General features: G+C 37.1%; 1 non-coding gene across 1 annotated transcript; it reads right to left on the bottom strand.

The window, feature by feature from the left end:
* Positions 1–5,305: 5,305 nt before the first annotated feature.
* LOC114380635 lies at positions 5,306–5,412 on the bottom strand. The gene has a single exon (XR_003659810.1). It is a non-coding gene; the product is annotated as a small nucleolar RNA R71 (small nucleolar RNA).
* Positions 5,413–13,378: the final 7,966 nt, after the last annotated feature.

Here is a 13,378-nt window from a genome sequence, read left to right as displayed (position 1 = left end):
CTTCATCTCAAGAACAATCCAAGTAAGTTAGCACATTTCTATTTTTATTTTTCATTCTTCAAACCTTAGGATAGATGACTTCTTGTTTTTCTTAGTTTGTTGTTGTTAGCTTAAGATTATTACTTTTAGGGTTAGTCAATGTAGGAATTTAGGTAACCTAGAAGCCCATTAGGGGCAATGTGGCTGAAATGGGGTGAAGACCCCTGAAGTTCTATCTGGAAATCGCAATGAACACGCTAAGTGCACCCGTGCGCTTAGCTTGTTCATCACAACTGTTAAAATTTTAGATTTCCAGATGAACGGGCTAAGCGGACCATGTCGCGCTAAACGCGTTCATCCCTGCCGATGAACTTAAGTGATAAGCCCATTTAGTGTATCCATGCACTAAGAGGGACCAGTGTTCTGACATTTAGCGTAGCAAGTCTGGCTAAGCGCCACTTTGCTTCTGTCAGTTTTCCTGTGTAATAAGGCTAAGCGCATTTGTGCGCTAAGCCCTTGTTGTGTGTTGAGCTAAGCACCCTGCTACACTAAGCTCAACTCCATCACTATTTTTAAAGTTTTTTTAGTACGGCTAAGCGCACCCTGTGCGCTAAGCCTGAGTGTTATTCGATTGAGGCTGAGCTAAGCACCAGCATGCTGCGCTAAGCTCCAACCCTCTTTGGTTTTGAAAATTGTAGACTTAGGCTAAGCTCAGCTGTGTGCTAAACCTATTCTGCAAAAAAAAAAATATTTTTTGTGTCTTCGAGCTAAGCATCGGCTTGCTGCGCTTAGCGCCTAAGTAAACTTTCACAAGGCGTGCTAAGCTCAGCATGTTGTGCTAAGCGCCCAATCAAAATTTCAATTTTATTTTTCTGTTTTTGTGAAAATAACCTGTACTAATCTTTGTGTTATGTCTTATATTTTGCAGATGACATCTAAGAAAAGGAAGACACCCTCTACACCTAGGAAGATTTTACCTGAAAGGAATGTCATTCTCCATCACTCTGAGGTCGATGAATTTACTAAAGAACTCAAGTGTAGAAACTGGCATAAGGATTTGACAAACTTTGTGGATGGCACTATTGATGTGGCCATCGTAAAGTAGTTTTATGCAAACCTCTATGACCCTAAGGATAAACCACCTAAGCAGGTGAAGGTGAGAGGTCGTTTAGTGAAATTCGATGCAGACACCTTGAACTTATTCTTGAAGACCCCAGTGATACTTGAGGAGGGGGAGAACTTTCTAGTTTACTCCAGGTTCTGTCATTCGAAGCCAGAACCACGGGAACTGGTAGCTCGATTATGCATCCCTAGAAGGGGATTCAAGTTAAATGCTGATGGACTGCCATTAAAGATCTTACGGAAGAATCTGACCATGCTTGGTTAGACATGGAGTGTTCTTTCCTTTTCTAACCTGGTCCCTACCTCTCACACCTCTGATATCACATTAGACAAGGCCAGGTTAATTCATGGAATCATTTAAAGATGGATATGAACCTGAGCTATATTATTTCAGCTAAAATTTCTCTGATCGCCCAACATGACTCTTCTAGGCTTGGGTTTCTAGCCTTAATCACTGCTTTGTGCAAGGCCAAGGGAGTCGTTTCTGATTCATTGACATTGGAGAGCCTTGGTCCAGCTATTAATGTGGCTTATGTAAAGAAAAACTGCTGGAACCTAGATGACCTCTCAGTTACCTTCAGAGGGCCGCACAAGGCCAAGGGGAAGAAGTATGAGGCTCCCCCATCTTTTGAGGTTTCCCTTTCCTCAGCTCCAGCTGCCCCATTTGCATCTACATATGTTCTTCTAGTTCCTTTATTTGTAGGACCAAATTTTATTTTTACACCACAGATGATGCACTCCATGCTCCAGAGCATCCACAGGGTGCAGTCCATTATCATGCAGAGCCTTCAGGGCTTGGGCTTGCCATCCATCATGAGCATGGATGAGTTTGATGCGCAGGTGGCCTGGCCATGAGCCCAGCCTTCCCCTTCTAGTGGGGGTGGGGCCTCTGTAGCCCAAGAGCTTGCTTCTGAGGAGCCAGCAATAGCAACAGCAGAGGGGGATGATGAGCCCACCCCTCCTGAGCCTTTTTATTTTGATGCAGGTATACACATGGCTTAGGAGGAGGATGCTTCTACAGACCAGATCCCAGAGCCATCCCCAGCACCCACACCTGATGATGCCACACGATCTGCACTAGCACCTGAGTTAGAGCAGCCTATCTCTCAGGATTCACTAGATGCTCAAGTATTGGACCTTAATGAGCATGCACAAGAGCAACCACAAGAGCGGGACATTTAAATTTGTGCATCTTGAACATTTTAGTTTATTTTCAATTATTTTATGATTGTTGTTCGGTCATTTTAATTTCAATTTTTATATTTCAGTTCTTTAAATTTTAGCACTTTAAGTTGTTTGCTTGTACTATAAAGCTTGTTTGAACAGTGAATTAATTGAAAATGATATGCAGTGGATTGTTTTGCATGAAATGAGTGTTTGAGAATGATTTGAATGAGCAATTGTATGATTTGAATGGATTGGAATGATTAGATAATTATTTTGATCAAGCTTGTAGCCATTAGAAGAGACTGAGCATGTGATTAGAAGTATGACTCAAAATGTTAGTCAGTTTGTCAGATTGATTGTGAAGGAATGCATTAACCGTATTCTAGTAAGAGTGTGATCCTTAAATTTTGAGAGACACAACTATCATTTAGTACTGATTTTTGCGTGAATCTCTAAAGTATGGACTGAATGTATGAAATTAAGGATGATGAAGGCCATGTTTGATTGTGATAGCCACTTAGCCAAAAAATTGACCATGTGCTTGAATGAAATATCCCTTGTACCCACTTTGAGCTGAATGAATTATTGATTGATTGAACCCTGAGCCTATATAGTGTTATCTCCTGCTACCTTGACTTAGGTTGTAAGAGAGCATCATCCATAGGAAGCATGGTTCAAAGTAAATTTGTCCCAAATTTGGGGGAGGCATTGGGTAAGAATGGAAATGGTCAAAGTAAACAACATACACGCACTATTTTTGTACATAGACATAATGTCTTTGTGTATATTGTGTTAAAAAAAACTGTAAGTACAAATGAAATTAATAAGTGTGTATGCTGCAAAATAATGAAATGAAGCTGAGTGCCTAACTAAAAGGCAAGTATGGGATGTGAATGAATGAAAAAGTGAAGGTTTATCTATGGATGAATGCTCTCCTAGAACCTAAGCTTTTGAATCCTAGAAAAACCATGATTTGTTGGAAGCCTAACTGATGTGTCATCATTTTTCTCCTATTTCTTAACCCTTTTTGTCACCTTTTTAATTACTGATTAGCCTTAACTGTCAATTTAATTATGCAGTTTTATCAATTGAGCCTACTGGACTAATTTTGTGTTTTTAATTTAATTTCAGGAGAATTATAAGCAATTGGGCTTGAATCCGGAATTGGGCTTGGACTTGAAAAGAGCAGACAATGTTATTCTACCAAATCTTATCTTATCTAGATTTGATCTCACCTAGATATTATTTCTTTCATCTAGATCTTATCTTATATTATCTTATCTAGATTTTATCTCATCTAGATATTATTTCATCTAGATCTTATCTTATCTATATTTTATTTTATTTATGGGCTTGGACTTAAAACAAATTTGTAAGCTTTGGGGCTGAGAACTATATAACAAAACCAAGGTTCTAGTTTTAGGGGGCTCTCTCTCCTTTTTCGTTTATAGTTTTAGGCTTCTCTCTCTCTTTTTCGTTTTAGTTTTAGAGTGCTACTCTCAATTCGTTTTAGTCTATTTTTCGTTTTGGAAGAATAATTCTAGTTTTCTTCGTTTTCTACTAATTAATGGAAGGCTAAGTCTCCAACGTTGTTTTCTCTTGAGGATCAAGCACAGCTCTCTTTGAGGTTCAATTGTTACTATTAAATTCTGATCAGTTTTTCCTCTTCACCAATTACTCTGTATTTGTTGCTATTAATCCATGTATGCTTAGTGCTTGATTAATTGTCTCTGCGCTTAATTTACGTTCATACTTAACGATCGTTCATGATTAATTGGTGTATGTGTTGCTTAATCACAAATGAATGCCTTATGTTAAATTTCGCTTAATAATTTAATTTAGGGTTATATTAAGTGGTTGAACTGATAAAGGATAAATTCTCGTAACCTAGGATAAGAGACTTGCTTGTGAATCAAGGGGAAGCAACGTGTTTTAATTATGATATTTTCTAATTCAATTTTACTCGCTGTTTAATTTACAAAAATAAACAATCCCCCCCCCCCACCCGCCCAATTCGTTACTGTTTTATTACTATTTGTTATGAACGTTTGGTTGACCATTACTCATTGGGAGACGACCTAGGATCACTTCCTAGAAACTACATTTTTAATGTTTATTTGATTCGGGTACAACCTCGATCAAATTTGGGTATCAGAATGACTATTATTATATATGTATTTGGGGTAGAAAAAAATTTCTCATCGTGGCAACCCAGCGGAGCTCGGTTGAGGTCTCTAACTAGCCAAAATCGCCTGCTTACTAGTTTTTTTTTTTCAAGTTTTATTGTTCTAAACTTTCCTTAGGCAGTTTCCATAGTTAGACTTTGAATTTTTGTCTGAAAATTTTTGTGCTATCTTTTCATGATTTTAGGGTGTTCCTCACAAAGTTTCACGTCATTTTGATATCGTTTGAGTATAGTTGTAGTTTTACCCCCTTGTTAGGTGCTTGTTGAGAAACACATTATTTGCTGCATATAATGCATGACTAGGGGCAATCCAGGTGATTTACAACCCTTTGATCCTGAAATAGATAGAACCTTTCGTAGATTAGTTAGGCATAGTGTGCAACTTAGTCATTCTGTGCATTGTGAGCATTCTGTTGAGGGTGATTTTGAATATTCTGATTTTGAGCATTCCACTACTAATTTTCATACTGAGAACATGGCTCAACCTCCACCTCGTGAGAGGACTCTTAGGGAGATGGCTGCACCTGATTTCACTTATGAAAGCTTGTGCATTCAATATCCTGATGAGGGTGTTCCATATGTTCTCAAGACTGGACTAATACATTTGCTGCCCAAGTTTCATGGTCTTGCAGGTGAAGACCCTCATAAACATCTTAAGGAGTTCCATATTGTTTGTTCCACCATGAAGCCCCCGGATGTCCAAGAAGATCATATCTTTCTAAAGGCTTTTCCTCATTCTCTGGAGGGAGTGGCAAAAGATTGGCTATACTACCTTGCTCCCAGGTCTATTTCAGCTGGGACCACCTTAAGATGGCATTCTTGGAGAAATTCTTCCCTGCATCTAGGACTATTGCCATCAGAAAAGACATTTCAGGCATCAGGCAACTTAGTGGAGAAAGCTTGTATGAATACTGGGAAAGATTCAAGAAATTATGTGCAAGCTGCCCTCACCACCAGATTTCTGAGCAACTCCTTCTTCAATATTTCTATGAGGGACTTAGCAACATGGAGAGGAGTATGATTGATGCTGCCAGTGGTGGAGCTCTTGGTGATATGACCTCTATTGAAGCTAGGAATTTGATTGAGAAGATGGCTTCCAACTCCCAACAATTCAGTGCAAGAAATGATGCTATTGTTCTTAGAGGAGTCCATGAGGTGGCCACAGATTCATCTTCATCTACTGAAAATAAAAAGCTCAAGGGAAAACTTGATGCCTTGGTCAACCTAGTAACCCAGCTTGCCATGAATCAAAAATCTACACCTATTGCAAGAGTCTGTGGTCTATGTTCTTCTGCAGATCACCATTCAGATCTTTGTCCTTCTTTGTAGCAATCTGGAGTCAATGAGCAACCTGAAGCTTATGCTGCAAACATTTATAATAGACCTCCTCAGCAGCAAAACCAACAACAGCAGAATAATTATGACCTTTCAAGCAATAGATACAATCCAGGTTGGAGGAATCATCCAAATCTAAGATGGACAAGTCCTCCACAACAACAACATCTTGTCCCTCCTTTTCAGAATGCTGCTAGTCCAAGCAAGCCATATGTTCCTCCTCCAATACAATAGCAGCAATCACAACAAAGACAACCAGCAACTGAGGCTCCTCCTCAACCTTCCTTAGAAGAGTTAGTGAGGCAAATGACCATCCAGAATATGCAATTTCAGCAAGAGACAAGAGCCTCCATTCAGAGTCTGACAAATTAGATGGGGCAGATGGCTACTCAGATGAATCAAGCTTAGTCCCAAAATTCTGACAAATTGCCTTCATAAACTGTGCAAAATCCGAAAAATGTGAGTGCCATCACCTTGAGGTCTGGCAACCAAATCCAAGTGCCTCCACCAGTAGCAGCACCTATACCTGAACCTATCAAGCTTTATTCTACACCTGAAAAAGAGGATGAGATAGTTGCATAAAAGAGAAAGCTTCCTAACAAAAATTTCCATGCAGGTGGACCTTCTCCAATAAGAGGGATTTGAGGATGAAGCTTAGTTTAAGTTAGTCTAAACCTAGGAGGGCTGTCTAAATTGAGCCTAGTCCAACAAGAAGGATCTGAGGATAAAGCTTGGATTGATTCAGTCTAACTAGGGATCGAGGTTTAGTAATTTAGGCTACAACATAGAACACAAAAGCATGATTGATTAGAGAGGCATCCTTATACACATCAGCTGGTCTGTTAGAAAGACCCAACACTTCTACCTACTGCTGTCAATTTTACTTACTTGCATTTTTACTGTTTTTAGCCTAGACTTAGTTTAATCCTGTTCTAAATCACCGATTATTAATGTTTCTTTCAACAATGCCTTATTTCTGAATTTAACCCTGTCTTAGACTAGTTCCCTGAGTTCGATACTCGGATTCATCCGTTTTAATTTTAAATACTTGACGATACGGTGCGCTTTCCTGCAAACCGGATTTCCCTTGAACATATTTGTATAGAAAAAAGTGGACCAAAAAGTAACTGTAGGGGAAATCCAACACCTGGCAAGAGACAAATGTCTCGCTTAGCGAGCTGATCTCGCGCTTAGCACTCGACCTTGATTCTTGTGCTCTTCCAGATTCCCTTGTCACGCAAAGCGTGCTGAAGCTGCGCTTAGCAGTGGATGCGCGTTGAGCCCACAGGGTCCACTTAGCGCGACTGCTTCTTTTAGAACTTCAAGACTTAGCCTCATTTAAACCTGAAATTATGCAAATTTTATCATTAAATCACATAGGAGATACTCTAAAGACAGCTATTCAAACAAAACAAGATTTATATACAAATTCCTACAAAATAACTATAAATTGGGGAACTATACAAGTTTTAGAAAATATTTTCTATACAAAAGTTAGTCGTATAAGACGACTAACAAACTCCCCCAAATTTACAGTTTTGCTTGTCCTCAAGCAAAGAAAGAACAGTTCACTAGTCCTCAAGTGACAAAAAAAGTGGTTAATCAAAGTGGTGTTTGTTTCAGAGAAAAATTTAATCATATGAAATGAATGTCATGGAATGCTTCAATCAAATTCCCTTCACAAACATGCAGCTTTTCAAAGATAAGAACATATGCATTAGAGTCACAACTGAAATAAGCTAGTAAGAATGACAGATATTAAGGAAGGATCATCAACCAAAGCCTCGCAGTCATTGTTTCACTCAAGCTTAAGTGTTTAGCCTCATTCCATCATAAACAACTAACACAAGTCCTAACTTTTGCATTTCATCTCATACCATACAGAAATAAACACACAAAATGAATCTAAAGGACTTTCTAGGATTGTAATGAGGTTGGGCTGCCAACAAATCATGGTTTTTCTAAGATTCAAAAAGCTTAGATTCTAGGAGAGCATTCATCCATAGATAAACCTTTACTTTTCATTCACTCTCATCCCAATACTTGCCTCTTTTTAGGCACTTAGCTTCATTTCATTGATTTGCAGCACACACACTTAAACACTTTTATTTGTACTTCCAGTTTTTTTTGTTTATATATATATATATATAGAAAATAGTGTGTATATGCTGCTCTGTTTTGAGCATTTTATTTCTTACCTAGTGTCTCCCCTAAATTTGGGACAAATTTGTTTTGACATATAACTCCCCCAAATTTGGGACAAATTTGTCTTAAACCAAGCTTTTTTGTGGATGATGCTCTCCTACAAAAGTGCAAACTTAGTTTTAATACTGGTTTGGCCACGCCCTGTGCCTACGTCTAGTACCCAAGCAACCCGCTTGAGATTTCCACTATCTTGTAAAATCCTTTTACAATCTCTGAACCACACAAGGACAACCCTTCCTTTGTGTTCAGATATCTTTACAACAAGAGACCCTCGGTCCCTTAATCACTTTTCTTGAGTAAGAAGAAAGAGAAGAAGAAATCTCTCTTGTAAGAGACAAATTGTACAATGAAGCAGTCAAATAATTCCTTGTTGAATTGCAAGTGTTTTGGCCAAGGAATTTTTAGAAGATAAGACAATTTGTTCTTTTGAGAGGATAAGACTTTTTGGTCAGTAAAAACTCTGAGGAAATTTGTGTCCCAAGTCACCTATTTATAGGCCTTTGATGTCCATTCAAAAGTTAAATGAAAAGATGTGACTATTGGGAATTATTTTCGAAAATCCTCACTGCTAATCAATTACCATAATGGTGTAATCGATTACACAGTTATTTCTGAAGAGTAATGACTCTTCTCATTTGAAATTTGAGTATTTAAACACTGGTAATCGATTATCAACTTACTGTAATCGATTACACAACTTGAAATTTAAATTCTGATTTCTTATGGCTGTTTTAAAACATTCAAAACCTTTAGTAATCGATTACAAGCCTTTTGTAATCGATTACATGCTTTCGCAAATATTTAAAACCTTTTCAGAAAGCATATTAGCCAATGGTAATTGATTATATCCTCTAGTAATCGATTACTAGAGAGTAAACCTCAATTTAAAATGATTTAGATAAAATTCTTTGGCCAAACCTTTTGCTTTTTCAATTTGGAAACTTCTTCCTAAGACTCTAGAGATCAACTTGATCATTTATCTTGAATTTTCATGAAGTCTTGTCATGAATTAAACTTGAGAAGCACCTTTCTTTGGCATCATCAAAACATCATGATATCTTGCTTCTACTCTTAAGATATTTCTAGATGTTGGGAAAAATACTTTAATTGATTAAAAAGATTATTTAATCAATTACATCATAACTATTTTCTCTATAAATAACCACCTTGTGTTGTCTTCAAATAAATGTCATAACACTCTTGAAAATAACTCTTTTAGCTACTGAATGAGTTGAAGTCATGTGCTTATATTAGTAAAAGAAAAAAAAGAAGAAAAGTGCTTAGAAGAAGTAACTCACCTTCAAATCTTTTGATTATGAAGATCTTTTGTGATAAGTGAGTTGTGTCACTTTCTTGAGTTCAAGATGAACACCTCCTCAGTAAGCAATGTTTTGCATAAAAGATTGATTAGGTGGTGTCTATCTTTACTCATGGTTTTTGTGTACATACAAAAGAAGTTTTTTAAACTGGTTTTAAAAGTACATTTTTTTTAAAAACCACTTTACCCCCCCCCCCCCCTTGGTTTATTGAGTTCCATCTTCTTTTTTCATGTGCCTGTTATAAAGCAACATTAATTAAAGTCAACTAAAAAGTATAGTAAGTTATAAAATTGTAAATATGAAACAAGTATGTATAAAAAATGATTACATTATACAATGTTAATTAATTCTCCTTCATCATATTTACTACAATTTGCATGTATGACATCAACTTCATCTTCTCCGTTGATGGTAGGCATGCGTGTTGAGAAAGGAGTGTGACATGTATGAAGGGTTGAATCACCATCATCAAGATTAATACCAATGGTTTTTCCATATAGAACCACTAACCACCTTTTATCACAAGGATCTTGGACATAAAACACCTATTTAGCTTGTTCTGCTATGTTGAAAGGCTCAATCTTATAACCTACCTTCCTAAGATCTACCAAAGCAAATCTAAAATCATCATTCTACATACTGACGTTGATATCAACCGACTTATACTTAAAACACAAATAGTGAATTTAACATAATTAGGCTCCTAGATTTTTCAAGGACTCCAAAGTAAGGCATGGATGCCAAACAATCATTTACAGTAGAAAAGTTTTTGGATTCAACCTTATGACTATCTCGGCTATTTTGCATTGTACTCTTGTTATCTTGTGATTTGGTGTAGAAATAATACTTATCGATATCGAATCACTACCTAGTTAGTCCATCTGCAAACTTCCTAAATGTTTCAGAAGCATTATCGTCACTAAAGACATCATCTTTAAACAAATTTAGGAAGGTCTTGTTATGCTCTTTAAACACCCTATTCTTTGTCATTTTTGGCTTACTTTCCTTCACTGTGCCTTCATGGCGAACTATGTCTAGCACAACTTTACTAGTGTTATTCAATATATAGAAATGCACTTAATTCAATTCCTCTAGACCTAGAGTTATAACATTAAATCCTCATGAACCTTTACCTCGCACTCTCTCATCATGATGATACTCAACAAGCCCAACAAGTTTCTCATTTTCAATTTACTTTGAACAAAACTCAATAGCTTCTTATGCAATGTACCTTTCAAGAATGAATGCTTCAGGACGATGTAGATTTTTCGTATACCCTTTTAAGATCTTCATGTATCGCTCAACTGAGTATATCCACCATATGCAATTTTTTTATCATAAGGGTAGGATGATTGTCAAGGTACCGGTGTCAAGCAACATGACCTTTAAGACTGAAATACAAGTTTAGCAGGATCAAGAGTGCTTTTCAGTCATTGAAGACTCTAAAAGCTGGCTTTGGCACAAGAGGTATGGCCATTTGAACTTTAAAAGACTTAGTATGATGAGTAATAATAAAATTGTTACAGGAATGGCTAATGTACAACAACCAAGTAAAGTTTGTGACTGTTGTTGTGAATCCAAACAACCGAGGAAGTCTTATAATACTGAAATACCAACTAAGTCTTCATCACTTTTGAATTTGGTCTATACTGATGTTTGTGGCCCTTTTGAGAAAGATTCTCTAGGGGGTAGTTCATATTTTGTGTCCTTTATAGATGATTACTCAAGAAAGGTGTAGATCTACTTGCTAAGCAGGAAGAGTGAAGTGTTTCTCACCTTCAAAAGATTCAATGTGATGGTAGAAACACAAAGTGGAAACAGGATTCAGAGACTCAGATCAGATGGTGGTGGTGAATACACATCACATGAATTCAAGAAGTTCTGTGAGGATGAGGGTATCATTCATGAGATCACACCTCCATATACACCACAACACAATGGTGTATCTGAGAGACTCAATAGAACCATAGTCAACATGACCAGGTGTATGCTAAGGAATTTTTGCTTGCCAAAGGATTTTTGGGGTGAGGCAGTGTCAACAACAGCCTATCTGCTCAACAGATGTTCAACAAAGAGGCTAAAGAATGTGACACCTGAAGAAGCTTGGAGTGAAAGTAAGCCCTGTGTTAAGCACCTAAGAGTGTTTGGATGCTTATGTTTCAAGCATGTTCCAGATCAGTGTGATTTGATGAATGTAGAAGCCTGAATTGGGAAAGCACCACTGAAGATACTGGCTCAAGGAAGCAGGAACTCAAGATTGATGAGCCTGCTTCAGAATCAGTTAGTGACTATGAAACTGCAGATCATGAGACACTGGTTCACATTGACCAAAACCCAGAGGTGACAACAGACAATAGGCCTAAAAGAACCAGGGTTCCTTATCAAGACTTCAGGGTTTTGAAGTACACACTGATGACACTGTCACTGATGAGGGTGAACTTCCGCCCAATGAAGTAGTGCATATTGCACTATTTGCTGGTGTTGAGCCTCTTTCCTTTGCTCAAGCCATCAAGGAAGGAAAATGGGTAGAAGAAATGAAGGAAGAGCTGCAGTCAATTGAAGGGAATGGGACCTGGGAGTTAGTCAAACTTCCAAAAGGAAAGAAGGCCATAGGTGTTAAGTGGGTATACAAGATCAAACATAAGCCAAATGGGGATGTAGCTAAGTACAAGGCTAGGCTAGTGGCAAGAGGTTTTCTTCGAAAAAAAGGGAATTGACTACAATGAAGTCTTTGCTCCTGGAGACAGTGAGGATGATTGTAGTTGCTGCTAGTAACAAAGGTTGGTCCATGTATCAGATGGATGTCAAATTGGCTTTCTTAAATGGATACCTAGCCGTTTTCTCATACTATAAATCCATTGAAATCGAAGCTCCAAAATATTAATCATAAAAGTTATTTTAAAAAATCTTAAAAGTCATTACATTTCTATAAAAATTCAAAACAATTTTCATGCTGAAATAGTCTTTTAAAATTCTAATTTAATACACCCCTAGGTAAACCCTGCCTGTCTATTCAATAAATTCTTATCAACAAAATCTTGAAGAGAATATTCTTAATTATCATCATTGGTCATTGTTTAAATTTTATATTTCAATGATTCATAGAATAAATTTTGTTTTCACAGAAAGATTGATTGAATAATGAAGAGAATGAAGCCATGGTTAATTATAATCTTTATGTTCAGTTCAAACAAACAAAAAAATGTAACAGAGGAACAGGGTATTAGCATGAGATTCATTGACAAAAGGAGATGGATTTGGGCCCTTTGGGGACAAAGGTGAGAGTAGATGTTCACCGCAGTGGAGGACAACAAAGATAAGTTGTTGCGGCTATGATGGCTCGTTCTGGCTGTTCACTTAATACTGCAGAATTTGGGATCAACTTTGGGTTCAATTGGTACTAGAGAGTTCACAGGTTGGTCTCAAATGGTAAGGTAATTTTAAATATAAGTCCAGGTTAGTTTTTAGTTATTACTATATAAATCATGAGGAACAGACTAGATTATCCTTAATCATGTTAGCCTCACTTATCGTCAGCAAAAGCTTTTCTAAGTCTATGTAAGAGTCCATTACATTTTATATAGAAAGGTACATAGTTATTAGGTGAAAGACTACCTTTGTTTAGTTTTCCTTGTCATTTTATAAACAATCAGTCATCAAGTAACCTACAAGATGATTAATGAAAACTTAGTAAAGCTTGCAATCAATTATAATCGTTCCTTTCATAAGATTGTCAATGAAAACCTAGTGAACAACAGCGAATGGCACCGCATAGATGAATAGGACGGAAGTGACACATGCTTGCAATGTCAAATATCCTAGATTAAGAAATGGATCCTTTGACCAACGAATTAATGCTTTTTAACAGGTACTTCCTGTTAAATATTCATATCCATCTATAGATAACTTCCACTACTCCAATCATTGAGGTTTTTTATTGTTTACCCTTTTTCAAGCATTTTCATGCTGGGATAATTCTGTTATTGCAGCTCTCATAAGCATAATCATTACATAACTGATTTGGATGTGACAAAAATGATCTAGTTATCCATCCCTCCACCCCATA

The sequence above is a fragment of the Glycine soja genome, chromosome 12 (assembly GCF_004193775.1).
Source record: "Glycine soja cultivar W05 chromosome 12, ASM419377v2, whole genome shotgun sequence".
Taxonomy (NCBI): Eukaryota; Viridiplantae; Streptophyta; class Magnoliopsida; order Fabales; family Fabaceae; genus Glycine; species Glycine soja.
The sequence above is the reverse complement of the archived record's forward strand: the minus strand, read 5'-3'. Positions and strand labels throughout refer to the sequence as shown.